Consider the following 24,478-nt stretch of genomic DNA (forward strand, 5'->3'; position numbering starts at 1 on the left):
ATCCGTTGAAGCACCTGCTGTTTTTGTGCCTCATCTGGAATTTGTAGCGATTGGTGTGGCCGTAAGAAAGGGATCTTATCACATTGTCCGCTAAAAGAAGTAGACATTTTAGTTTGGCTGGAAGATGGTCTTTCTTCTGCAGATGTTACTGTTGCTTTAACACCTACCCCACGGACACAACCTTTTTTCCCCTTCCCAACACGCCTATTCCCCTTTCCACCAGCAGCAGGCCTTTTTCCACTCATTTTGGTGGTTAACTAATTCACAACTCTGGAGTTGTTTGCACAAAAAAACAATGGATGGTAACCGAGCAGAGCTGAGTGGCCAAACTGTGGTATTAGGCCAAAACTATTGGCTGGGTTAGATGCAGAAAAAAAATATTTTGAATTTGCAACCTGATGGAGGTCAGTATAGATGGATTAATAGAACAAGACCCACACACAGCTAGAAGCCCAATATTTTTTCAGAGGTAGATGCAGAAAAAAATATATTCAGTTTGCAACCTGATGGAGGTCAGTATAGATGGACTAATACAACAAGTCCCACACACAGCTAGAAGCCCAATATTTTTTCAGAGGTAGATGCAGATAAAAAAATATATTCAGTTTGCAACCTGATGGAGGTCAGTATAGATGGACTAATACAACAAGTCCCACACACAGCTAGAAGCCCAAATATTTTTTCAGAGGTACTGTAGATGCAGATAAAAATTAGTTTTAATTTGCAACCTGATGGAGGTCAGTATAGATGGACTAATAGAGAAAGTCCGACACACTACTAGAAGGCCAAATATTTTTTCAGAGCTAGATGCAGAAAAAAATTATATTCAGTTTGCAACCTGATGGAGGTCAGTATAGATGGATTAATAGAACAAGACCCACACACAGCTAGAAGCCCAATATTTTTTCAGAGGTAGATGCAGAAAAAAATATATTCAGTTTGCAACCTGATGGAGGTCAGTATAGATGGACTAATACAACAAGTCCCACACACAGCTAGAAGCCCAATATTTTTTCAGAGGTAGATGCAGAAAAAAATATATTCAGTATGCAACCTGATGGAGGTCAGTATAGATGGACTAATACAACAAGTCCCACACATAGCTAGAAGCCCAAATATTTTTTCAGAGGTACTGTAGATGCAGATAAAAATTAGTTTTAATTTGCAACCTGATGGAGGTCAGTATAGATGGACTAATAGAGAAAGTCCGACAAACTACTAGAAGGCCAAATATTTTTTCAGAGCTAGATGCAGAAAAAAATTATATTCAGTTTGCAACCTGATGGAGGTCAGTATAGATGGACTAATAGAGAAAGTCCGACACACTACTAGAAGGCAAATTATTTTTTCAGAGCTAGATGCAGAAAAAAATTATATTCAGTTTGCAACCTGATGGAGGTCAGTATAGATGGATTAATAGAACAAGACCCACACACAGCTAGAAGCCCAATATTCTTTCAGAGGTAGATGCAGGAAAAAAATATATTCAGTTTGCAACCTGATGGAGGTCAGTATAGATGGACTAATACAACAAGTCCCACACACAGGTAGAAGCCCAAATATTTTTTCAGAGGTACTGTAGATGCAGATAAAAATTAGTTTTAATTTGCAACCTGATGGAGGTCAGTATAGATGGACTAATAGAATGATGCTATGCCCAAAAGATTTTACTTCACTAGGTGCAGTAAAAAAATTGGTATTCTATACACAGGTGGTATATCTTGCAACACAGATAGGCTACTCCACTGACTAACACACTCTGCAATAGGCCAAAAAGGATTAGCTTTGCTAGATTCAGCCAAATGCTGTGAAAAAAACTTGCACAGCACTGGCACAGACCTGCCTGGCAAAAACTGATAGGAACTGATGTAACCTAGTCCTGAAAAGGACTCCAATTACAATTAGTCTTTACTCCCACAACCTATCTATTTAAGAGCACAGACCTCCCTGATAAAAGTCGTAGGAAATGCTGTAACCTAGTCCTTAAAAGGACTGCAATCACAACTATTCCCTACTCCCAAGCTATCTGTAGATTTGTGCGAAAATTGGCTTGAAATTAACAAGGTATAGCGCACACAGCAACAGCGGTGCCGTCTAACACGCAGCTGCAGCAGTGAGAAAATGGTGGCGACGGGGAAAATGGCTTGGTCTTATAGGGCAAGGACATGTGACATACACTGCCAATGACACATGCCCTTGCTTGTGTGAAAAAAAGCACTTCGCTCCGTGTGTGCACTGCTGATAGGCTGACAGATTGCACCTCCCCACTGCAAATGCGGGAAAGAGAAAAAAAAATGGAGATCTTCATTGTTCCTGCAGAGATCCATCCCCTGCCCCTCCCCCCACCCCGCTGTACACTCAAACTGCGTATTAACATTAATTTTCATCATTACTGAGAAAAAATCCAGTTATGATTTTGGTGCACGAACAGTTATCGAACATAACCTCGAACAGCCGAATTTTTCTCAAATTGTTCGTGTTCGCCGAACGGCTCGAACACCGCCCAAAACAGCTCGAATTTGAGATTGGCGAACAGTTCGAGTAGAACAACGCTCATCTCTAATTTTGACATCATATTTTGGCATGATTTTGTATAATTTCAGCAAATTTTTCCTCATTTTAATTTGGAGTTGAGCCTGGGTAATTCCAGAATTCTCTGATATTTTTAGTGGCTCTTGTACGTCCGTTCCTCCTACGTCACTCAAGTCTCCTCCCACATCACCTAGTATGTCGGTTTCTCGTATGTCAGTCATGTCTCCTCCCATGTCAGGTTTCTGTATGTCCGTCTCTTGGTCAGACCCAAGGTCACCTTCAGTTACAGACACGTGTCTTACTTCTTGTTCATTTTCCACATTACAGTCAGAATCAGTATCACCGTCTGACACTTCTACACTATATTCCTGCTTAGAAATCTCTAACACAAGACTATGAAAAAAATCTACCAAATGTAGAATATTTCTCAATTTCTGTTTGTCTCTATTTACCAATTTAGAAGTTAACTGTAAATTCTGCAATTCACATTCTTTGTATAAACTGAGCCACAAAACTTCTATGTCATCTCATACATTAACTTTGAAATTAATATTACTTTGTTTAGCAAAAGAAGAAATTATATCCATATTTTGCTTACATTAAGATTCCTTGGCTTCTCTTTATCAGCACGTCCTGTCTTCAGTTTGTCTGATTCTTTTCCTGTGTGATTCTGTTCCTTGTTAGTACCTCTGCTTCCTGTCTTTCCTCAGTCTGTAGGTCCTTTCTGCTTCTCGTGACAAACTAGTGAATTTATTGACACGTGAACAACAGCTGTTCAGCTCGTCAGGACTCCCCCTTGTTCACGGAAGAAATTCACTTACTTAATTTAAAAAACAAAAAAACAGGACTGGCTGGCTCACCATTGTAAAATAATACTCTTCCTGTATTATTTTTTTCTACTGAGGACTTCTCAAAGTATCAATATCACGATATTCTTATAAAAAAATGTATCTATTTATTCTTGGATTGTCCATTAAAAAGAATCAGATTGCAGCAGGTACATACAATAATTAGTTATAAAGTAATTGTCCATTTGTCCATAATTAGCCTAATTGTTGAGATTCACCCATCTTTCCTTGGATCCTGGCTGGTAAATCATGTCTTTGTCCAGCATGTGTCCAGGCCTACATGTCATCTGCTTCTCAGCATGAAGATTCTGTGTCTTGTGGGGTGGGCAGAGCAAGAGAGCCCCCCCTTTCTGTACCATGGGCTTTTATAGCCAGTCGTATGGACACCTGTTCTACATATGGTAGTGAACCAAAAATACACACACAAATAGCGCATGTCAACTAGACACGATGGCTGAGGCATAGAACTCAGAAAAATGATTATCGATTAACATTCCAAATGAATTTCCATAATTAACCATTTAACATTTCCCCCTTTTTTGAGAATAAAAGGACTTTAACTGAAATTTCTCAAAAGAAGATACATTCATCAATCATTTTTTCTTTCCTTCTTCCTTGGCAATATCATTAAATTTCCATAATAATAATAATAGTAATAATAGTATCAATATCGGATTATTGTTATATAATGATGTGAATTCATGTTATGGTAAGCCGCGACTAATATTCATTTAATATGTATAATTATACTTCCCTATATCTAAATTGAAGCAATCGCGGGTTCAATCGTCATCATCTGATGTCATCGGGTCGTCGTCTCGTCTTCTTCTTGGTTCTTTTATAACACAGTCTTTAGATGAAAACTCCTTTGAAATAAATTACAGCATGTAGATATTGTACAGTCCATAATTGTGTTCATTATTGTTCAGTCCATAAACTGTACTCTTTATTAGAAAGATCATGTGTGTCAGTTGATAAGAAAACAAAGTCCATGGATGAAATTTAGCTTTAATATCTGTGCAGTGTCACCTGGACTTACGTTGGATCGTCTTTGGAATCTTCCGTGTGTCCGCACTGGTCTCGTGTCACTTTTGGAACAGATGTGACGTCTTTGGTCAGTAAAGCAAGGGTTAACTTGACACTTTCCTGCTTTATATAGCACCATAAACAGTACTCAGTCCTTTATATACAGGACACATATGCCAGGTATTACCTGTTCACCAGCTATCATTGAAGCGTTCCAGGTGATAAGAAACCACTGGAACGTGATGAAACTTGAACACAACACAGTACATATAGGATCATCGTCCTCTGCCGTCCTGGTGATCAGTGGTGTGAATTGTATTGTATGTAATGGACACAGTCTATTATAACACTCAGCATTCACACCTGTTACCTTCTGAGACGTCCTCCGGATATCAGTTGCTTCTTCTTGTAACTTTTGAGAATCTCTTTGATTTATAAAAATTAAAAGTCTTTATTAAGATAGAATTCATAATTGCGATGTCTTGATTGAAGTCTTCATTCCCTAATCTGATACCAAATCTGGCAGTTTTTCCTAACCTATAATATCACAGCGTACCACAGCAATCAGTAAAATCCATCTAATTATTATCAAAATATTAAAATAAATTATGTTTGGAATAATAAACAAAAATAGATAATAATTCATTATCAATCAAGTTCTCCATATGATAGAACATTTTTATGTCATAGGTGTAATTACCTTTTCCAACCCATAGGTGTCAGTGAATTTTGAAAAAACAAGTTTTTATATCTTTATTAAACCAATAATATCAAAGAATGTATACTCCTGAACCAAAATTAATAAATATATGAATGTATGAATGAATGAATGAATGAATAAATGAATGAATGAATTGTTGTGTTTACTCAGAAAATGTAAACATTTTTTTCCTTAGCAATATATATTTAATGAAGCAATACTCTTGTATTAGACATTACTTTATTAAATATTAATGTGTTTTCTCAATTGAGATATTGAACTCAAATAAAATCAAATGAGAATTAAAAAATGAAAAAATAGAAAAATAAGAAGTATAAAGTAAGAATAAAATTTTAAAAATGAAAAATAAAATTAAGAGTCTAAATAAGTATAAAAATAAAAATAAGGCCTTTAAATTTTAATGACAAATGCAGAGTAATTATATTCTCCATAAAAAATACCCTTATATCTCCATTATCTGGATGATTTCATATTTGTCATAACCTTGTACCACCAAAAAATATTAAATTATGCAACTTTGCATGTAATACCCTTCTTAATTATACCATAGTACCTTATTATTATTTCTTCTTTATTAAAATGTGTGGAAAATAAGTATTAATCAAAAGTGAATATGTAATCAGGATCAAAAACACATTTTCCCCCTTAATACCAAAAATATTATTTTATAAAATGTATGTATATATTAGAACCCAATTAAAAATAATTATTCTTCTAGAAATATTGAGCATAAATTTCATATCGATGAGTAGCATAGATTTGACTAAAGAGAGGTGTGTACCTATTTAGGTAACCATTAAAAATAATATTATAGTTATTCAAGAATATTATCATGTTGAAAATTATTCTAAATATAAATTTGCTTTGTAAACCATTTTGATGTGTGGTTGCCCTTATCCACTATTAGTTAAATCAAGAAATAATAATTATTAAAGAAATATAGAAATATATATATATGTAGATAATACCTAATTATGTATTATAATTTCCTCAGAATTAAATATATTTTTGTACCTTCACATAAAGAAACATTTTTTTTTTTTAAACATACAAACATACGAGGCCTCTGTCACATCAATCACACTTAGCAGCTGCTGATTTACTCATCTGTCACCTTCACTCTGACATTTACAGATCTGTTCAACTCAAACATTCCACATATGAAGTTTTAGATATATATATATATATTTAACCCAAAATTGTTGTATCCCAATTTATTAATGTGCATTGCCATATCATTTGAATATCTTTATATTTCTTTGAATATTCCCCAAGTACATATTATATAATATGAAAGTAAGTCACTGGAATTTCAGACACTTGAAAAAACTCTTGTCTTAGATTCTTTCTTCACTGGCTGCCCGGTCTTAAGTTACATCAGTTGAAAATAGAATGAATGGGATCCTATACTATTAGCTCAAAGTTCAAAGGCCGCAGCTGTCACACGTCATGCTGTAAAGCTACTTTAATTTGCACGAACACTTCATGCACAGAAAATATTAGCAACACAAAAGAATTAATAAGTATTACATATATATTATAGTTCAACTAGATATATTGTTATTATTTTAAAATGTTATACACATAAAATCATGCAATTTTTTTAACTTCCTGTGTGAATAAAGAAATAAATCCATTTTAGAGTTCTTTGATCAAATCTTGCTTTGGAATGAAAACTCTAAGGAAATATAAGAAAATAAAATTAAATATCAAATTCATACAGAAACAGAATTATTTAAATATCTTATACATATATTGGTTGGTTCTAATGTAATTCAAAATATTGCTAAATAAATTTATATATATGAAGTCCTAATTTATTAATTAATACATATATATATTTTCTAAACGTATATATAAATACAATTATACGCAATCTCTACTTAGACAAGTGTATATATATATATATATATATATATATATGAAATATTAGAAACTATGTAACTACAATTTTACTGTATGAGATTATAAATAAATATTGAGACATAGTATTACATTTTGATCCAACATTATAATTACAGTTTTTCCTTAGCCACTCCCTAAACCAAATCTTCTGTCTCTCTCAAATATCTCCAGGAACGCCCTATTTAGGAAAGACATTTTTCTATCCTTCAAAACCTCAGAGAACTGCCTGTTCTTCTGTCCATATTCCATGACGTCACAGTGAGTTGGTCGTCTCACCTGTCTCTGTCCATCAGTTTCAGCCATTTTCCTTTTTAGAGAATCACAGTTCTGACTGAGAATTAACTCATTCTGTGGAGAGATGGATCTTTGCACTGGCTGATATGGCTTATAACATATATGAAATCTTCTGCATATTTGATAGAGTTCACTATGGGGATGACTCAGTCTAGGAGAGTTTGATATTGGCTTTTGGTAAGATTTTACCTTTCCTGGTTTTATAAATTTAGCTTGATTTATTTTCTTTTCACGATTCTCATGTTTTCTAACAAAATCCAGCATCTGCGCACATTCAAATAATAAATTTTTTGTGATGCCATAACTTGGGAAACTGAATTTAGGAATTTGAATTTTTGTACAAAAGTTGTTATCATATGTTGTACTTTTCCATTTTTGATGAGAGCTTTGTACAACCGTTCAAATATGGACATGAATGTATATGTACATTCCTTCATTCCAATCCTTAGTTTCTGCAGATCTTCTATGTTGGGAAAATCCTTTGTGACACAATAAATCAAATATCTTAATCTGTCCGAATCATTTTCCCATCCATTAGGAGAGTCATTTTCACAGGGCATTAAATGTAAACGTCTGGACAATGTCACAGGAATCCATATTTTAAATAATTGATTCCTCTCCTCATTGGATAAATCAAACTTATCAGAGAAGCTCTCAAATGTCTCTGAATTTCTACAGGCATGGATTTTGACATCATATTTTGGCATGATTTTGTATAATTTCAGCAAATTTTTCCTCATTTTAATTTGGAGTTGAGCCTGGGTAATTCCAGAATTCTCTGATATTTTTAGTGGCTCTTGTACGTCCGTTCCTCCTACGTCACTCACGTCTCCTCCCACATCACCTAGTATGTCGGTTTCTCGTATGTCAGTCATGTCTCCTCCCATGTCAGGTTTCTGTATGTCCGTCTCTTGGTCAGACCCAAGGTCACCTTCAGTTACAGACATGTGTCTTACTTCTTGTTCATTTTCCACATTACAGTCAGAATCAGTATCACCGTCTGACACTTCTACACTATTTTCCTGCTTAGAAATCTCTAACACAAGACTATGAAAAAAATCTACCAAATGTAGAATATTTCTCAATTTCTGTTTGTCTCTATTTACCAATTTAGAAGTTAACTGTAAATTCTGCAATTCACATTCTTTGTATAAACTGAGCCACAAAACTTCTATGTCATCTCCTACATTACCTTTGAAATTAATATTACTTTGTTTAGCAAAAGAAGAAATTATATCCATATTTTGCTTACCTTAAGATTCCTTGGCTTCTCTTTATCAGCACGTCCTGTCTTCAGTTCGTCTGATTCTTTTCCTGTGTGATTCTGTTCCTTGTTAGTACCTCTGCTTCCTGTCTTTCCTCAGTCTGTAGGTCCTTTCTGCTTCTCGTGACAAACTAGTGAATTTACTGACACGTGAACAACAGCTGTTCAACTCGTCAGGACTCCCCCCTTGTTCACGGAAGAAATTCACTTACTTAATTTAAAAAACAAAAAAACAGGACTGGCTGGCTCACCATTGGTAAATCATGTCTTTGTCCAGCATGTGTCCAGGCCTACTTGTCATCTGCTTCTCAGCATGAAGATTCTGTGTCTTGTGGGGTGGGCAGAGCAAGAGAGCCCCCCCTTTCTGTAACATGGGCTTTTATAGCCAGTCGTATGGACACCTGTTCTACATATGGTAGTGAACCAAAAATACACACACAAATAGCGCATGTCAACTTGACACGATGGCTGAGGCATAGAACTCATAAAAATGATTATCGATTAACATTCCAAATGAATTTCCATAATTAACCATTTAACAGAGACCGCCTGGGAATGCCAGGTGCTGTAGGCTTTTGGTTTTTCCTTCCTTCCACCAGCAGGGGGAACTTTCTTCTATGCCTTTTTTCCATTCCCTTTCACAAGTGCACACATTCATTCTCTTTTCTTTTTTTCATTTGCTTTCTCTCTTGCGCTATTTAATCTCTGCAAAATACCAGCATCCTTCTGATCACCGTGGGCCTCCAGCATTGTTGCTTCTTTACTTTTAATACTAGGCTCCTTTTCACCAGGACCAGCGTCTCCCGCGTGGCTGGAGGCAACCACCGGTAACCCCAAGCAGAAGACCTTTGCAGGCAACACGACCCTCCCCCCTGAAGAGCAGCTCAAAGTTATTGGCAACCATCTCACCCTCTTCCTTCATTCACCCCTGGACGTCTCGCTCCGTCCCCAGGTTACGGGTCCAGCTTGCACTTTCTGTCACATTACCGCGATGAAGGGTTTAGCCTGCAGGAGACCCTGCGCCGAGACATTTTTGAAGACACTTGATGCGGCGGGTGACTCACTGCTAAACAAACCACACCTGTAGGGACGGCACAGCCTTTGCATGGACCCTTCGGAGCCCGCCCCGTCACGGCCAGATTGCTCGCCACCAAGCGATCCTGAGAAAGGCTGGTCGGGCGATGGATCGAGCAGCGTCTACTGGCCATACCACCTTGGATACGCCTGATCTCGTCTGATCTGGAAAGCAAAGCAGGGCTGGGCTCGGACAGTACTTGGATGGGAGACCTCCTGGGAACACCAGGTGCTGTAGACTATTTTGATGACGTTTTTACCTACTGCCCAGCTCGGCTAGCATGGAACGGCGCCTTGCCGGACACCGACCTTAAGTAACTTAGATGATGGAAGCCCCAAGGCCTCTGAGCCAGTTGGCAGCTAAGTACGCTACCCGGCCGCCTTCACGCAGGTCTGACACCAAGCTCCTTGTCACGGCTAGGAGTGCTTATTGACTCCGCAGCTCGCCGTGTGGAAATGATGGCGTTAAAAGCACCCGGGTCTGGGAAGGGGCCAGGCTTTCAGCAGGTGCCCAGGGAAGGTTTTGGATGCCGGCCGCCTAGCGAGGGCCAGCAGAAGTAACATGTTTCTCTGCTAAGAAGCTTGTGTAACCAAGCCAGATGGCTGACAAAGAGCTAACCTCAGTGCAAGGAAGACAAGGAAGGTGCGGAAGGAATTGGGGAGGGGGGGGGGTGATTCCTGCTAGGGCCTTGAAATCATAAAACAGGCAGGAGAGTCTGACGCATGGTGACGGAGAGGATGTAGGGGCAGATAGGGGGTGTTGTCACGTGCGAGAACGAGTGCATGCTGGCTTGTGTGTGAGAGTGCGCTTCCTAGGTGTGGCGCGCTGCAGACAGTCAAAGGAATTGTTCCCTTTCATTAAAAGTTAATCTCTTGCTGCAGGCTATTAGAAAGCAACAAACTGCGCTCTACTCACCCTACCCTGGTCTACCGGTGAGTCTCGCCTCTGCTCCCAGCCTGTGGCATTGGCCGTGAAGCTGACGTTCCGTCGACAGTGCTGCAGCCGATCAGTGAGCTCAGCGGCTCTGAGTGGGGCGTTGTGTCTACAAGACCTTTTAAGGAAGCCAGCAAAAAAATTGAAGAGAAGGGAAAGCACAAAAGGACCTGGTCTTGCTGAGCACTGGAAAGGGCAGCCGGCAGCCAGACTTCAAAGTAGAAAAGCAGCAAGTGAGAGGCTTGCTTCTGCCTACGGCCATACCACCCTGAACACGCCTGATCTCATCTGATCTTGTAAGCTAAGCAGGGTTGTGCCTGGTTAGTACTTGGATGGGAGACCACCTGGGAATACCAGGTGCTGTAGGCATTTGGTTTTTCCTTCCTTCCACCAGCAGGGGGCACTCTCTTCTATGCCTTTTTTCCATTCCCTTTCACAAGTGCACACATTCATTCTCTTTTCTTTTTTTCATTTGCTTTCTCTCTTGCGCTATTTAATCTCTGCAAAATACCAGCATCCTTCTGATCACCGTGGGCCTCCAGCATTGTTGCTTCTTTACTTTTAATACGAGGCTCCTTTTCACCAGGAACGGCGTCTCCCGCGTGGCTGGAGGCAACCACCGGTAACCCCAAGCAGAAGACCTTTGCAGGCAACACGACCCTCCCCCCTGAAGAGCAGCTCAAAGTTATTGGCAACCATCTCACCCTCTTCCTTCATTCACCCCTGGACGTCTCGCTCCGCCCCCAGGTTACGGGTCCAGCTTGCTCTTTCTGTCACATTACCGCGATGAAGGGTTTAGCCTGCAGGAGACCCTGCGCCGAGACATTTTTGAAGACACCTGATGCGGCGGGTGAATCACTGCTAAACAAACCACACCTGTAGGGACGGCACAGCCTTTGCATGGACCCTTCGGAGCCCAACCCGTCACGGCCAGATTGCTCGCCACCAAGCGATCCTGAGAAAGGCTGGCCGGGCGATGGATCGAGCAGCGTCTACTGGCCATACCACCTTGGATACGCCTGATCTCGTATGATCTTGAAAACAAAGCAGGGGTGGGCTCGGACAGTACTTGGATGGGAGACCTCCTGGGAACACTGGGTGCTGTAGACCATTTTGATGACGTTTTGCCCTACTGCCCAGCTCGGCTAGCATGGAACGGCGCCTTGCCGGACACCGACCTTAAGTAACTTAGATGATGGAAGCCCCAAGGCCTCTGAGCCAGTTGGCAGCTAAGTACGCTACCACGCAGGCCTGACACCGAGCTCCTTGCCATGGCTAGGAGTGCTTATTGACTCCGCAGCTCGCCGTGTGGAAATGATGGCGTTAAAAGCACCCGGGGCCGTGAAGGGGCCACGCTTTCAGCAGGTGCCCAGGGAAGGTTTTGGATGCCGGCTGCCTAGCGAGGGCCAGCAGAAGTAACATGTTTCTCTGCAAAGAAGCTTGTGTAACCAAGCCAGACGGCTGACAAAGAGCTAACCTCAGTGCAAGGAAGGCAAGGAAGGAATTGGGGAGGGGGTGGGTGATTCCTGCTAGGGCCCTGAAATCATAAAACAGGCAGGAGAGTCTGACGCATGGTGACGGAGAGGTTGTAGGGGCAGATAGGGGGTGTTGTCACGTGCGAGCACGTGTGCATGCTGGTTTGTGTGTGAGAGTGCGCTTCCTAGGTGTGGCGCGCTGCAGACAGTCAAAGGGATTGTTCCCTTTCATTAAAAGTTAATCCCCGGCTGCAGGCTATTAGAAAGCAACTAACCGCGCTCTACTCACCCTACCCAGGTCTACCGGTGAGTCTCGCCTCTGCTCCCGGCCCGTGGCATTGGCCGTGAAGCTGACGTTCCATCGACAGCGCTGCAGCCGATCAGTGAGCTCAGCGGCTCTGAGTGGGGCCTTCTGTCTACAAGACCTTTTAAGGAAGCCAGCAAAAATATTGAAGAGAAGGGAAAGCACAAAAGGACCTGGTCTTGCTGAACACTGGAAAGGGCATCCGGCAGCCAGCCTTCAAAGTAGAAAAGCAGCAAGTGAGAGGCTTGTCTGTGCCTACGGCCAAACCACCCTGAACACGCCCGCTCTTGTCTGATCTTGGAAGCTAAGCAGGGTTGAGCCTGGTTAGTACTTGGATGGGAGACCACCTGGGAATACCAGGTGCTGTAGGCCTTTGCTTTTTCCTTCCTTCCACCAGCAGGGGGCACTCTCTTCTATGCCTTTTTTCCATTCCCTTTCACAATTGCACACATTCATTCTCTTTTCTTTTTTTCATTTGCTTTCTCTCTTGCGCTATTTCATCTCTGCAAAATACCAGCATACTTCTGATCACCGTGGGCCTCTAGCATTGTTGCTTATTTACTTTTAATACTAGGCTCCTTTTCACCAGGACCAGCGTCTCCCGCGTGGCTGGAGGCAACCACCGGTAACCCCAAGCAGAAGACCTTTGCAGGCAACACGACCCTCCCCCCTGAAGAGCAGCTCAAAGTCACTGGCAACCATCTCACCCTCTTCCTTCATTCACCCCTGGACATCTCGCTCCGCCCCCAAGTTACGGGTCCAGCTTGCTCTTTCTGTCACATTACCGCGATGAAGGGTTTAGCCTGCAGGAGACCCTGCGCCGAGACATTTTTGAAGACACCTGATGCGGCGGGTGAATCACTGCTAAACAAACCACACATGTAGGGACGGCACAGCCTTTGCATGGACCCTTTGGAGCCCGCCCCGTCACGGCCATATTTCTCGCCACCAAGCGATCCTGAGAAAGGCTGGCCGGGTGATGGATCGAGCAGCGTCTACTGATCATACCACTTGGATACGCCCGATCTCGTCTGATCTCGGAAGCAAAGCAGGGCTGGGTTCAGACAGTACTTGGATGGGGGACTTCTTGGGAACACTGGGTGCTGTAGACCATTTTGATGACGTTTTGCCCTACTGCCCAGCTCGGTTAGCATGGAACGGTGCCTTGCCGGACACCGACCTTAAGTAACTTAGATGATGGAAGCCCCAAGGCCTCTGAGCCAGTTGGCAGCTAAATAAGCTACCCCGCCGCCTTCACGCAGGCCTGACACCGAGCTCCTTGCCACGGCTAGTAGTGCTTATTGACTCCGCAGCTCGCCGTGTGGAAATGATGGCGTTAAAAGCACTCGGGGCCGTGAAGGGGCCAGGATTTCAGCAGGTGAACAGGGAGGGTTTTGGATGGCGGTCGCCTAGCGAGGGCCAGCAGAAGTAATATGTTTTTCTGCAAAGAAGCTTGTGTAACCAAGCCAGACGGCTCACAAAGAGCTAACCTCAGTGGAAGGAAGGCAAGGAAGGTGCGGAAGGAATTGGGGAGGGGGGGGTGATTCCTGCTAGGGCCCTGAAATCATAAAACAGGCAGGAGAGTCTGACGCATGGTGACGGAGAGGTTGTAGGGGCAGATAGGGGGTGTTGTCACGTGCGAGCACGTGTGCATGCTGGCTTGTGTGTGAGAGTGCGCTTCCTAGGTGTGGCGCGCTGCAGACAGTCAAAGGGATTGTTCCCTTTCATTAAAAGTTAATCCCCGGCTGCAGGCTATAAGAAAGCAACTAACCGCGCTCTACTCACCCTACCCGGGTCTACCGGTGAGTCTCGCCTCTGCCTCCGGCCTGTGGCATTGGCCGTGAAGCTGACATTCCGTCGACAGCGATGCAGCCGATCAGTGAGCTCAGCGGCTCTGAGTGGGGCGTTGTGTCTACAAGACCTTTTAAGGAAGCCAGCAAAAAAATTGAAGAGAAGGGAAAGCACAAAAGGACCTGGTCTTGCTGAGCACTGGAAAGGGCAGCCGGCAGCCAGACTTCAAGGCAGAAAAGCAGCAAGAGAGAGGCTTGTGTCTGCCTACGGCTACCCCACCCTGAACACATCTGATCTCAGAAGCTAAGCAGGGTTGGGCCTGGTTAGTACTTGGATGGGAGACCGCCTGGGAATACCAGGTGCTTTAGGCTTTTGCTTTTTCATTCCTTCCACCAGCAGGGGGCACTCTCTTCTATGCCTTTTTTCTATTCCCTTTCACAAGTGCACACATTCATTCTCTTTTCTTTTTTTAATTTGCTTTCTCTCTTGCGCTATTTCATCTCTGCAAAATACCAGCATACTTCTGATCACCGTGGGCCTCTAGCATTGTTGCTTATTTACTTTTAATACTAGGCTCCTTTTCACCAGGACCAGCGTCTCCCGCGTGTCTGGAGGCAACCACCGGTAACCCCAAGCAGAAGACCTTTGCAGGCAAAACGACCCTCCCCCCTGAAGAGCAGCTCAAAGTCACTGGCAACCATCTCACCCTCTTCCTTCATTCACCCCTGGACGTCTCGCTCCGCCCCCAAGTTACGGGTCCAGCTTGCTCTTTCTGTCACATTACCGCGATGAAGGGTTTAGCCTGCAGGAGACCCTGCGCCGAGACATTTTTGAAGACACCTGATGCGGCAGGTGAATCACTGCTAAACAAACCACACCTGTAGGCCTGTAGGGATGGCACAGCCTTTGCATGGACCCTTCGGAGCCCGCCCCGTCACGGCCAGATTGCTCGCCACCAAGCGTGTTACAACTCTCCTGTTAGGTTTTTTAGTTTGCTGGTCACATGACCATTTTGCCTATTTAATCTGGCTCCGCCCTCCTGGCTTTGCTGGACTTCATTTGTATTTACTACTGTTGAGCTAGCTTGTTGCTCTGTTGCCGTTCTCTGTTAGTTTTGCTAGGTCTTCTGACCCCTATGCCTTTTTGTTGTGTGTTTGTCTTTGACTGCTACTATTTCTGCTAGGAGGTGTCCAACTTTTCCCAGTCCCTAGATCTTGTAGGGATCCCTCCCTCACATCTATAGGTCTGCGTTCAGACTAGCCGAGGACTTTAGCGGGTCTGAACGCAGGATCAGGTTCCCCGTTATATCGTAGGGATCTAGCTTAGTTCTATTGTAGGGATAGATCTCCTTTCTTTCCTTAGTCTCTGTAGCAGATCATAACAAAGCGATCCTGAGAAAGGCTGGCCGGGCGATGGATCGAGCAGAGTCTACTGGCCATACCACCTTGGATACGCCTGATCTCGTCTGATCTCAAAAGCAAAGCAGGGCTGGGCTCGGACAGTACTTGGATGGGAGACCTCCTGGGAACACCAGGTGCTGTAGACCATTTTGATGACGTTTTGCCCTACTGCCCAGCTCGGCTAGCATGGAACGGCGCCTTGCCGGACACCGACCTTAAGTAACTTAGATGAAGGAAGCCCCAAGGCCTCTGAGCCAGTTGGCAGCTAAGTACGCTACCCCGCCGCCTTCACGCACGCCTGACACCGAGCTCCTTGCCACGGCTAGGAGTGCTTATTGACTCTGCAGCTCGCCGTGTGGAAATGATGGCGTTAAAAGCACCCGGGGCCGTGAAGGGGCCAGGCTTTCAGCAGGTGCCCAGGGAAGGTTTTGGATGCTGGCCACCTAGCGAGGGCCAACAGAAGTAACATGTTTCTCTGCAAAGAAGCTTGTGTAACCAAGCCAGACGGCTGACAAAGAGCTAACCTCAGTGCAAGGAAGGCAAGGAAGGAATTGGGGAGGGGGGGGTGATTCCTGCTAGGGCCCTGAAATCAGAAAACAGGCAGGAGAGTCTGACGCATGGTGACGGAGAGGTTGTAGGGGCAGATAGGGGGTGTTGTCACGTGCGAGCACGTGTGCATGCTGGCTTGTGTGTGAGAGTGCACTTCCTAGGTGTGGCGCGCTGCAGACAGTCAAAGGGATTGTTCCCTTTCATTAAAAGTTAATCCCCGGCTGCAGGCTATTAGAAAGCAACTAACCGCGCTTTTCTCACCCTACCCGGGTCTACCGGTGAGTCTCGCCTCTGCTCCCGGCCTGTGGTATTGGCCGTGAAGCTGACGTTCCGTCGACAGCGCTGCAGCCAATCAGTGAGCTCAGCGGCTCTGAGTGGGACGTTGTGTCTACAAGACCTTTTAAGGAAGCCAGCAAAAAAATTGAAGAGAAGGGAAAGCACAAAAGGACCTGGTCTTGCTGAGCACTGGAAAGGGCAGCCGGCAGCCAGACGTCACAGTAGAAAAGCAGCAAGTGAGAGGCTTGTCTCTGCTTACGGCCGCACCACCCTGAACACGGCTGATCTCATCTGATCTTGGAAGCTAAGAAGGGTCACAACTGGTTAGTACTTGGATGGGAGACCACCTGGGAATACCAGGTGCTGTAGGCTTTTTCCTTCCTTCCACCAGCAGGGGGCACTCTCTTCTATGCCTTTTTTCCATTCCCTTTCACAAGTGCACACATTCCTTCTCTTTTCTTTTTTTCATTTGCTTTCTCTCTTGCGCTATTTCAACTCTGCAAAATACCAGCATCCTTCTGATCACCGTGGGACTCCAGCATTGTTGCTTCTTTACTTTTAATACTAGGCTCCTTTTCACCAGGACCAGCGTCTCCCGCGTGGCTGGAGGCAACCACCGGTAACCCCAAGCAGAAGACCTTTGCAGGCAACACGACCCTCCCCCCTGAAGAGCAGCTCAAAGTCACTGGCAACCATTTCACCCTCTTCCTTCATTCACCCCTGGACGTCTCGCTCCGCCCCCAGGTTACGGATCCAGCTTGTTCTTTCTGTCACATTACCGCGATGAAGGGTTTAGCCTGCAGGAGACCCTGCGCCGAGACATTTTTGAATACACCTGATGTGGCAGGCGAATCACTGCTAAACAAACCACACCTGTAGGGACGGCACAGCCTTTGCATGGACCCTTCGGAGCCAGTCCCGTCACGGCCAGATTGCTCGCCACCAAGCGATCCTGAGAAAGGCTGGCCGGGCGATGGATCGAGCAGCGTCTAATGGCATTACCACCTTGGATACTCCCGATCTCGTCTGATCTCGGAAACAAAGCAGGACTGTGCTCGGACAGTACTTAGATGGGAGACCTCCTGGGAACACCAGGTGGTGTAGACCATTTTGATGACGTTTTGCCCTACTGCCCAGCTCGGCTAGCATGGAACGGCGCCTTGCCGGACACCGACCTTAAGTAACTTAGATGATGGAAGCCCCAAGGCCTCTGAGCCAGTTGGCAGCTAAGTACGCTACCCCGCCGCCTTCACGAAGGTCTGACACCGAGCTCCTTGCCACGGCTAGGAGTGCTTATTGACTCCGCAGCTCGCCGTGTCGAAATGATGGCGTTAAAAGCACCCGGGGCCGTGAAAGGGCCAGGCTTTCAGCAGGTGCCCAAGGAAGGCTTTGGATGCCGGCCGCCTAGCAAGGGCCAGCAGAAGTAACATGTTTCTCTGCAAAGAAGCTTGTGTAACCAAGCCAGACGGGTGACAAAGAGCTAACCTCAGTACAAGGAAGGCAAGGAAGGAATTGGGGAGGGGAGGGTGATTCCTGCTAGGGCCCTGAAATCAGAAAACAGGCAGGAGAGTCTGACGCATGGTGACGGAGAGGTTGTAGGGGCAGATAGGGGGTGTTGTCACGTGCGAGCACGTGTGCATGCTGGCTTGTGTGTGAGAGTGCACTTCCTAGGTGTGGCGCGCTGCAGACAGTCAAAGGGATTGTTCCCTTTCATTAAAAGTTAATCCCCGGCTGCAGGCTATTAGAAAGCAACTAACCGCGCTTTGCTCACCCTACCCGGGTCTACCGGTGAGTCTCGCCTCTGCTCCCGGCCTGTGGTATTGGCTGTGAAGCTGACGTTCCGTCGACAGCGCTGCAGCCGATCAGTGAGCTCAGCGGCTCTGAGTGGGACGTTGTGTCTACAAGACCTTTTAAGGAAGCCAGCAAAAAAATTGAAGAGAAGGGAAAGCACAAAAGGACCTGGTCTTGCTGAGCACTGGAAAGGGCAGCCGGCAGCCAGACGTCACAGTAGAAAAGCAGCAAGTGAGAGGCTTGTTTCTGCTTACGGCCACACCACCCTGAACACGGCTGATCTCATCTGATCTTGGAAGCTAAGAAGGGTCACAACTGGTTAGTACTTGGATGGGAGACCACCTGGGAATACCAGGTGCTGTAGGCTTTTTCCTTCCTTCCACCAGCAGGGGGCACTCTTTTCTATGCCTTTTTTCCATTCCCTTTCACAAGTGCACACATTCATTCTCTTTTCTTTTTTTCATTTGCTTTCTCTCTTGCGCTATTTCATCTCTGCAAAATACCAGCATCCTTCTGATCACCATGGGCCTCCAGCATTGTTGCTTCTTTACTTTTAATACTAGGCTCCTTTTCACCAGGACCAGCGTCTCCCGCGTGGCTGGAGGCAACCACCGGTAACCCCAAGCAGAAGACCTTTGCAGGCAACACGAACCTCCCCACTGAAGAGCAGCTCAAAGTCACTGGCAACCATCTCACCCTCTTCCTTCATTCACCCCTGGACGTCTTGCTCCACCCCCAAGTTACGGGTCCAGCTTGCTCTTTCTGCCACATTACCACGATGAAGGGTTTAGCCTGCAGGAGACCCTGCGCCGAGACATTTTTGAAGACACCTGATGCGGCGGGTGAATCACTGCTAAACAAACCACACCTGTAGGGACGGCACAGCCTTTGCATGGACCCTTCGGAGCCTGCCCCGTCATGGCCAGATTGCTCGCCACCAAGCGATCCTGAGAAAGGCTGGCCGGGCGATGGATCAAGCAGTGCATACTGGCCATACCACCTTGGATACGCCCGATCTTGTCTGATCTTGGAAGCAAAGCAGGGTTGGGCTCAGACAGTACTTGGATGGGAGACCTCCTGGGAACACTGGGTGCTGTAGACCATTTTGATGACCTTTTGCCCTACTGCCCAGCTCGGCTAGCATGGAACGGCGCCTTGCCGGACACCGACCTTAAGTAACTTAGATGATGGAAGCCCCAAGGCCTCTGAGCCAGTTGGCAGCTAAGTACGGTACCCCGCCGCCTTCACGCAGGTCTGACACCGAGCTCCTTGCCACGGCTAGGAGTGCTTATTGACTCCGCAGCTCGCCGTGTGGAAATGATGGCGTTAAAAGCACCCGGGGCCGTGAAGGGGCCAGGCTTTCAGCAGGTGCCCAGGGAAGGTTTTGGATGCCGGCCGCCTAGCGAGGGTCAGCAGAAGTAACATGTATCTCTGCAAAGAAGCTTGTGTAACCAAGCCAGACGGCTGCCATAGAGCTAACCTCAGTGCAAGGAAGGCAAGGAAGGTGCGGAAGGAATTGGGGAGGGGGGGTGGGTGATTCCTGCTAGGGCCATGAAATCATAAAACAGGCAGGAGAGTCTGACGCATGGTGACGGAGAGGTTGTAGGGGCAGATAGGGGGTGTTGTCATGTGCGAGCACGTGTGCATGCTGGCTTGTGTGTGAGAGTGCGCTTCCTTGGTGTGGCGTGCTGCAGACAGTCAAAGGGATTGTTCCCTTTCATTAAAAGTTAATCCCCGGCTGCAGCCTATTAGAAAGCAACTAACCGCGCTCTACTCACCCTACCCGGGTCTACCGGTGAGTCTCGCCTCTGCTCCCGGCCTGTGGCATTGGCCGTGAAGCTGATGTTCCGTCGACAGCGCTGCAGCCGATCAGTGAGCTCAGCGGCTCTGAGTGGTGCGTTGTGTCTACAAGACCTTTTAAGGAAGCCAGCAAGAAAATTGAAGAGAAGGGAAAGCACAAAAGGACCTGGTCTTGCTGAGCACTGAAAAGGGCAGCCGGCAGCCAGACGTCAAAGTAGAAAAGCAGCAAGTGAGAGGCTAGTCTCTGCCTACGGCCACACCACCCTGAACATGCCCGATCTCATCTGATCTCGGAAGCTAAGCAGGGTCAGGCCTGGTTAGTACTTGGATGGGAGACTGTAAAATAATACTCTTCCTGTATTATTTTTTTCTACTGAGGACTTCTCAAAGTATCAATATCACGATATTCTTTTAAAAAAATGTATCTATTTATTCTTGGATTGTCCATTAAAAAGAATCAGATTGCAGCAGGTACATACAATAATTAGTTATAAAGTAATTGTCCATTTGTCCATAATTAGCTTAATTGTTGAGATTCACCCATCTTTCCTTGGATCCTGGCTGGTAAATCATGTCTTTGTCCAGCATGTGTCCAGGCCTACATGTCATCTGCTTCTCAGCATGAAGATTCTGTGTCTTGTGGGGTGGGCAGAGCAAGAGAGCCCCCCCTTTCTGTACCATGGGCGTTTATAGCCAGTCGTATGGACACCTGTTCTACATATGGTAGTGAACCAAAAATACACACAGAAATAGCGCATGTCAACAAGACACGATGGCTGAGGCATAGAACTCAGAAAAATGATTATCGATTAACATTCCAAATGAATTTCCATAAATAACCATTTAACATGTCCCCCTTTTTTGAGAATAAAAGGACTTTAACTGAAATTTCTCAAAAGAAGATACATTCATCAATCATTTTTTCTTTCCTTCTTCCTTGGCAATATCATTAAATTTCCATAATAATAATAATAGTAATAATAGTATCAATATCGGATTATTGTTATATAATGATGTGAATTCATGTTATGGTAAGCCGTGACTAATATTCATTTAATATGTATAATTATACTTCCCTATATCTAAATTGAAGCAATCGCGGGTTCAATCGTTATCATCTGATGTCATCGGGTCGTCGTCTCGTCTTCTTCTTGGTTCTTTTATAACACAGTCTTTAGATGAAAACTCCTTTGAAATAAATTACAGCATGTAGATATTGTACAGTCCATAATTGTGTTCATTATTGTTCAGTCCATAAACTGTACTCTTTATTAGAAAGATCATGTGTGTCAGTTGATAAGAAAACAAAGCCCATGGATGAAATGTAGCTTTAATATCTGTGCAGTGTCACCTGGACTTACGTTGGATCGTCTTTGGAATCTTCCGTGTGTCCGCACTGGTCTCGTGTCACTTTTGGAACAGATGTGACGTCTTTGGTCAGTAAAGCAAGGGTTAACTTGACACTTTCCTGCTTTATATAACACCATAACCAGTACTCAGTCCTTTATATACAGGACACATATGCCAGGTATTACCTGTTCACTAGCTTTCATTGAAGCGTTGCAGGTGATAAGAAACCACTGGAACGTGATGAAACTTGAACACAACACAGTACATATAGGATCATCGTCCTCTGCCGTCCTGGTGATCAGTGGTGTGAATTGTATTGTATGTAATGGACACAGTCTATTATAACACTTAGCATTCAGACCTGTTACCTTCTGAGACGTCCGGATATCAGTTGCTTCTTCTTGTAACTTTTGAGAATCTCTTTGATTTATAAAAATTAAAAGTCTTTATTAAGATTGAATTCATAATTGCGATGTCTTGATTGAAGTCTTCATTCCCTAATCTGATACCAAATCTGGCAGTTTTTCCTAACCTATAATATCACAGCGTACCATAGCAATCAGTAATATCCATCTAATTATTATCAAAATATTAAAATAAATTATGTTTGGAATAATAAACAATAATAGATAATAATTCATTATCACTCAAGTTCTCCATATGATAGAACATTTTTATGTCATAGGTGTAATTACCTTTTCCAATCCATAGGTGTCAGTGTATTTTGAAAAAACAAGTTTTTATATCTTTATTAAACCAATAATATCAAAGAATGTATACTCCTGAACAAAATGAATAAATATATGAATGTATGAATGAATGAATGAATGAATAAATGAATGAATGAATTGTTGTGTTTACTCAGAAAATGTAAACATTTTTTTCCTTAGCAATATATATTTAATGAAGCAATACTCTTGTATTAGACATTACTTTATTAAATATTAATGTGTTTTCTCAATTGAGATATTGAACTCAAATAAAATCAAATGAGAATTAAAAAATGAAAAAATAGAAAAATAAGAAGTATAAAGTAAGAATAAAATTTTAAAAATGAAAAATAAAATTAAGAGTAAAAATAAGAATAAATATAAAAATAAGGCCTTTAAATTTTAATGACAAATGCAGAGTAATTATATTCTCCATAAAAAATACCCTTATATCTCCATTATCTGGATGATTTCATATTTGTCATAACCTTGTACCACCAAAAAATATTAAATTATGCAACTTTGCATGTAATACCCTTCTTAATTATACCATAGTACCTTATTATTATTTCTTCTTTATTAAAATGTGTGGAAAATAAGTATTGATCAAAAGTGATTATGTAATCAGGATCAAAAACACATTTTCCCCCTTAATACCAAAAATATTATTTTATAAAATTTATGTATATATCAGAACCAAATTAAAAATAATTATTCTTCTAGAAATATTGTGCATAAATTTCATATCGATGAGTAGCATAGATTTGACTAAAGAGAGGTGTGTACCTATTTAGGTAACCATTAAAACTAATATTATAGTTATTCAAGAATATTATCATGTGGAAAATTTTTCTAAATATAAATTTGCTTTGTAAACCATTTTGATGTGTGGTTGCCCTTATCCACTATTAGTTAAATCAAGAAATAATAATTATTAAAGAAATATAGAAATATATATATATGTAGATAATACCTAATTATGTATTATAATTTCCTCAGAGTTAAATATATTTTTGTACCTTCACATAAAGAAACATTTTTTTTTTCAAACATACAAACAAACGAGGCCTCTGTCACATCAATCACACTTAGCAGCTGCTGATTTACTCATCTGTCACCTTCACTCTGACATTCACAGATCTGTTCAACTCAAACATTCCACATATGAAGTTTTAGATATATATATATATATATTTAACCCAAAATTGTTGTATCCCAATTTATTAATGCGCATTGCCATATCAATTGAATATCTTTATATTTCTTTGAATATTCCCCAAGTACATATTATATAATATGAGAGTAAGTCACTGGAATTTCAGACACTTGAAAAAACTCTTGTCTTAGATTCTTTTTTCACTGGCTGCCCAGTCTTAAGTTACATCAGTTGAAAATAGAATGAATGGGATACTATACTATTAGCTCAAAGTTCAAAGGCCGCAGCTGTCACACGTCATGCTGTAAAGCTACTTTAATTTGCACGAACACTTCATGCACAGAAAATATTAGCAACACAAAAGAATTAATAAGTATTACATATATATTAAAGTTCAACTAGATATATTGTTATTATTTTAAAATGTTATACACATAAAATCATGCAATTTTTTCACTTCCTGTGTGAATAAAGAAATAAATCCATTTTAGAGTTCTTTGATCAAATCCTGCTTTGGAATGAAAACTCTAAGGAAATATAAGAAAATAAAATTAAATATCAAATTCATACAGAAACAGATTTATTTAAATATCTTATACATATATTGGTTGGTTCTAATGTAATTCAAAATATTGCTACTTAAATTTATATATATGAAGTTCTAATTTATTAATTAATATATATATATATATATTTTATAAACGTATATATAAATACAATTATACGCAATCTCTACTTAGACAAGTGTATATATATATATATATATATATATATAAACTATTAGAAACTATGTAACTACAATTTTACTGTATAAGATTATAAATAAATATTGAGACATTGTATTACATTTTGATACAACATTATAATTACAGTTTTTCCTTAGCCACTCCCTAAACCAAATCTTCTGTCTCTCTCAAATATCTCCAGGAACGCCCTATTTAGGAAAGACATTTTTCTATCCTTCAAAACCTCAGAGAACTGACTGTTCTTCTGTCCACATTCCATGACGTCACTGTGAGTTGGTCGTCTCACCTGTCTCTGTCCATCAGTTTCAGCCATTTTCCTTTTTAGAGAATCACAGTTCTGACTGAGAATTAACTCATTCTGTGGAGAAATGGATCTTTGCACTGGCTGATATGGCTTATAACATATATGAAATCTTCTGCGTATTTGATAGAGTTCACTATGGGGATGACTCAGTCTAGGAGAGTTTGATATTGGCTTTTGGTAAGATTTTACCTTTCCTGGTTTTATAAATTTAGCTTGATTTATTTTCTT

The 24,478-nt window shown here is 42.7% G+C and overlaps 3 non-coding genes and 7 pseudogenes across 3 annotated transcripts; all 10 read left to right on the forward strand.

Annotated features, from left to right (window-relative positions):
- The first annotated feature begins 9,785 nt into the window (after positions 1–9,785).
- Positions 9,786–9,905, forward strand: LOC141268721 (5S ribosomal RNA; annotated as a pseudogene).
- Positions 9,906–10,848: 943 nt separating this feature from the next.
- LOC141266659 (5S ribosomal RNA) lies at positions 10,849–10,967 on the forward strand. Its single transcript, XR_012320689.1, has one exon. It is a non-coding gene; the product is annotated as a 5S ribosomal RNA (ribosomal RNA).
- Positions 10,968–11,588: 621 nt separating this feature from the next.
- On the forward strand, positions 11,589–11,708 carry LOC141269925 (5S ribosomal RNA; annotated as a pseudogene).
- Positions 11,709–12,630: 922 nt separating this feature from the next.
- LOC141267151 (5S ribosomal RNA) lies at positions 12,631–12,749 on the forward strand. The gene has a single exon (XR_012321165.1). It is a non-coding gene; the product is annotated as a 5S ribosomal RNA (ribosomal RNA).
- Positions 12,750–13,370: 621 nt separating this feature from the next.
- Positions 13,371–13,489, forward strand: LOC141270091 (5S ribosomal RNA; annotated as a pseudogene).
- A 941-nt stretch (positions 13,490–14,430) lies between these two features.
- LOC141269072 (5S ribosomal RNA) lies at positions 14,431–14,539 on the forward strand (annotated as a pseudogene).
- Positions 14,540–15,594: 1,055 nt separating this feature from the next.
- Positions 15,595–15,714, forward strand: LOC141267122 (5S ribosomal RNA). Its single transcript, XR_012321136.1, has one exon. It is a non-coding gene; the product is annotated as a 5S ribosomal RNA (ribosomal RNA).
- Positions 15,715–16,646: 932 nt separating this feature from the next.
- LOC141270216 (5S ribosomal RNA) lies at positions 16,647–16,765 on the forward strand (annotated as a pseudogene).
- Positions 16,766–18,432: 1,667 nt separating this feature from the next.
- LOC141269999 (5S ribosomal RNA) lies at positions 18,433–18,551 on the forward strand (annotated as a pseudogene).
- Positions 18,552–19,166: 615 nt separating this feature from the next.
- LOC141268982 (5S ribosomal RNA) lies at positions 19,167–19,286 on the forward strand (annotated as a pseudogene).
- Positions 19,287–24,478: the final 5,192 nt, after the last annotated feature.

This window comes from Phyllobates terribilis, unplaced genomic scaffold (assembly GCF_046119375.1).
Source record: "Phyllobates terribilis strain yellow unplaced genomic scaffold, ASM4611937v1 Scaffold_4__5_contigs__length_816908805, whole genome shotgun sequence".
NCBI lineage: Eukaryota > Metazoa > Chordata > Amphibia > Anura > Dendrobatidae > Phyllobates > Phyllobates terribilis.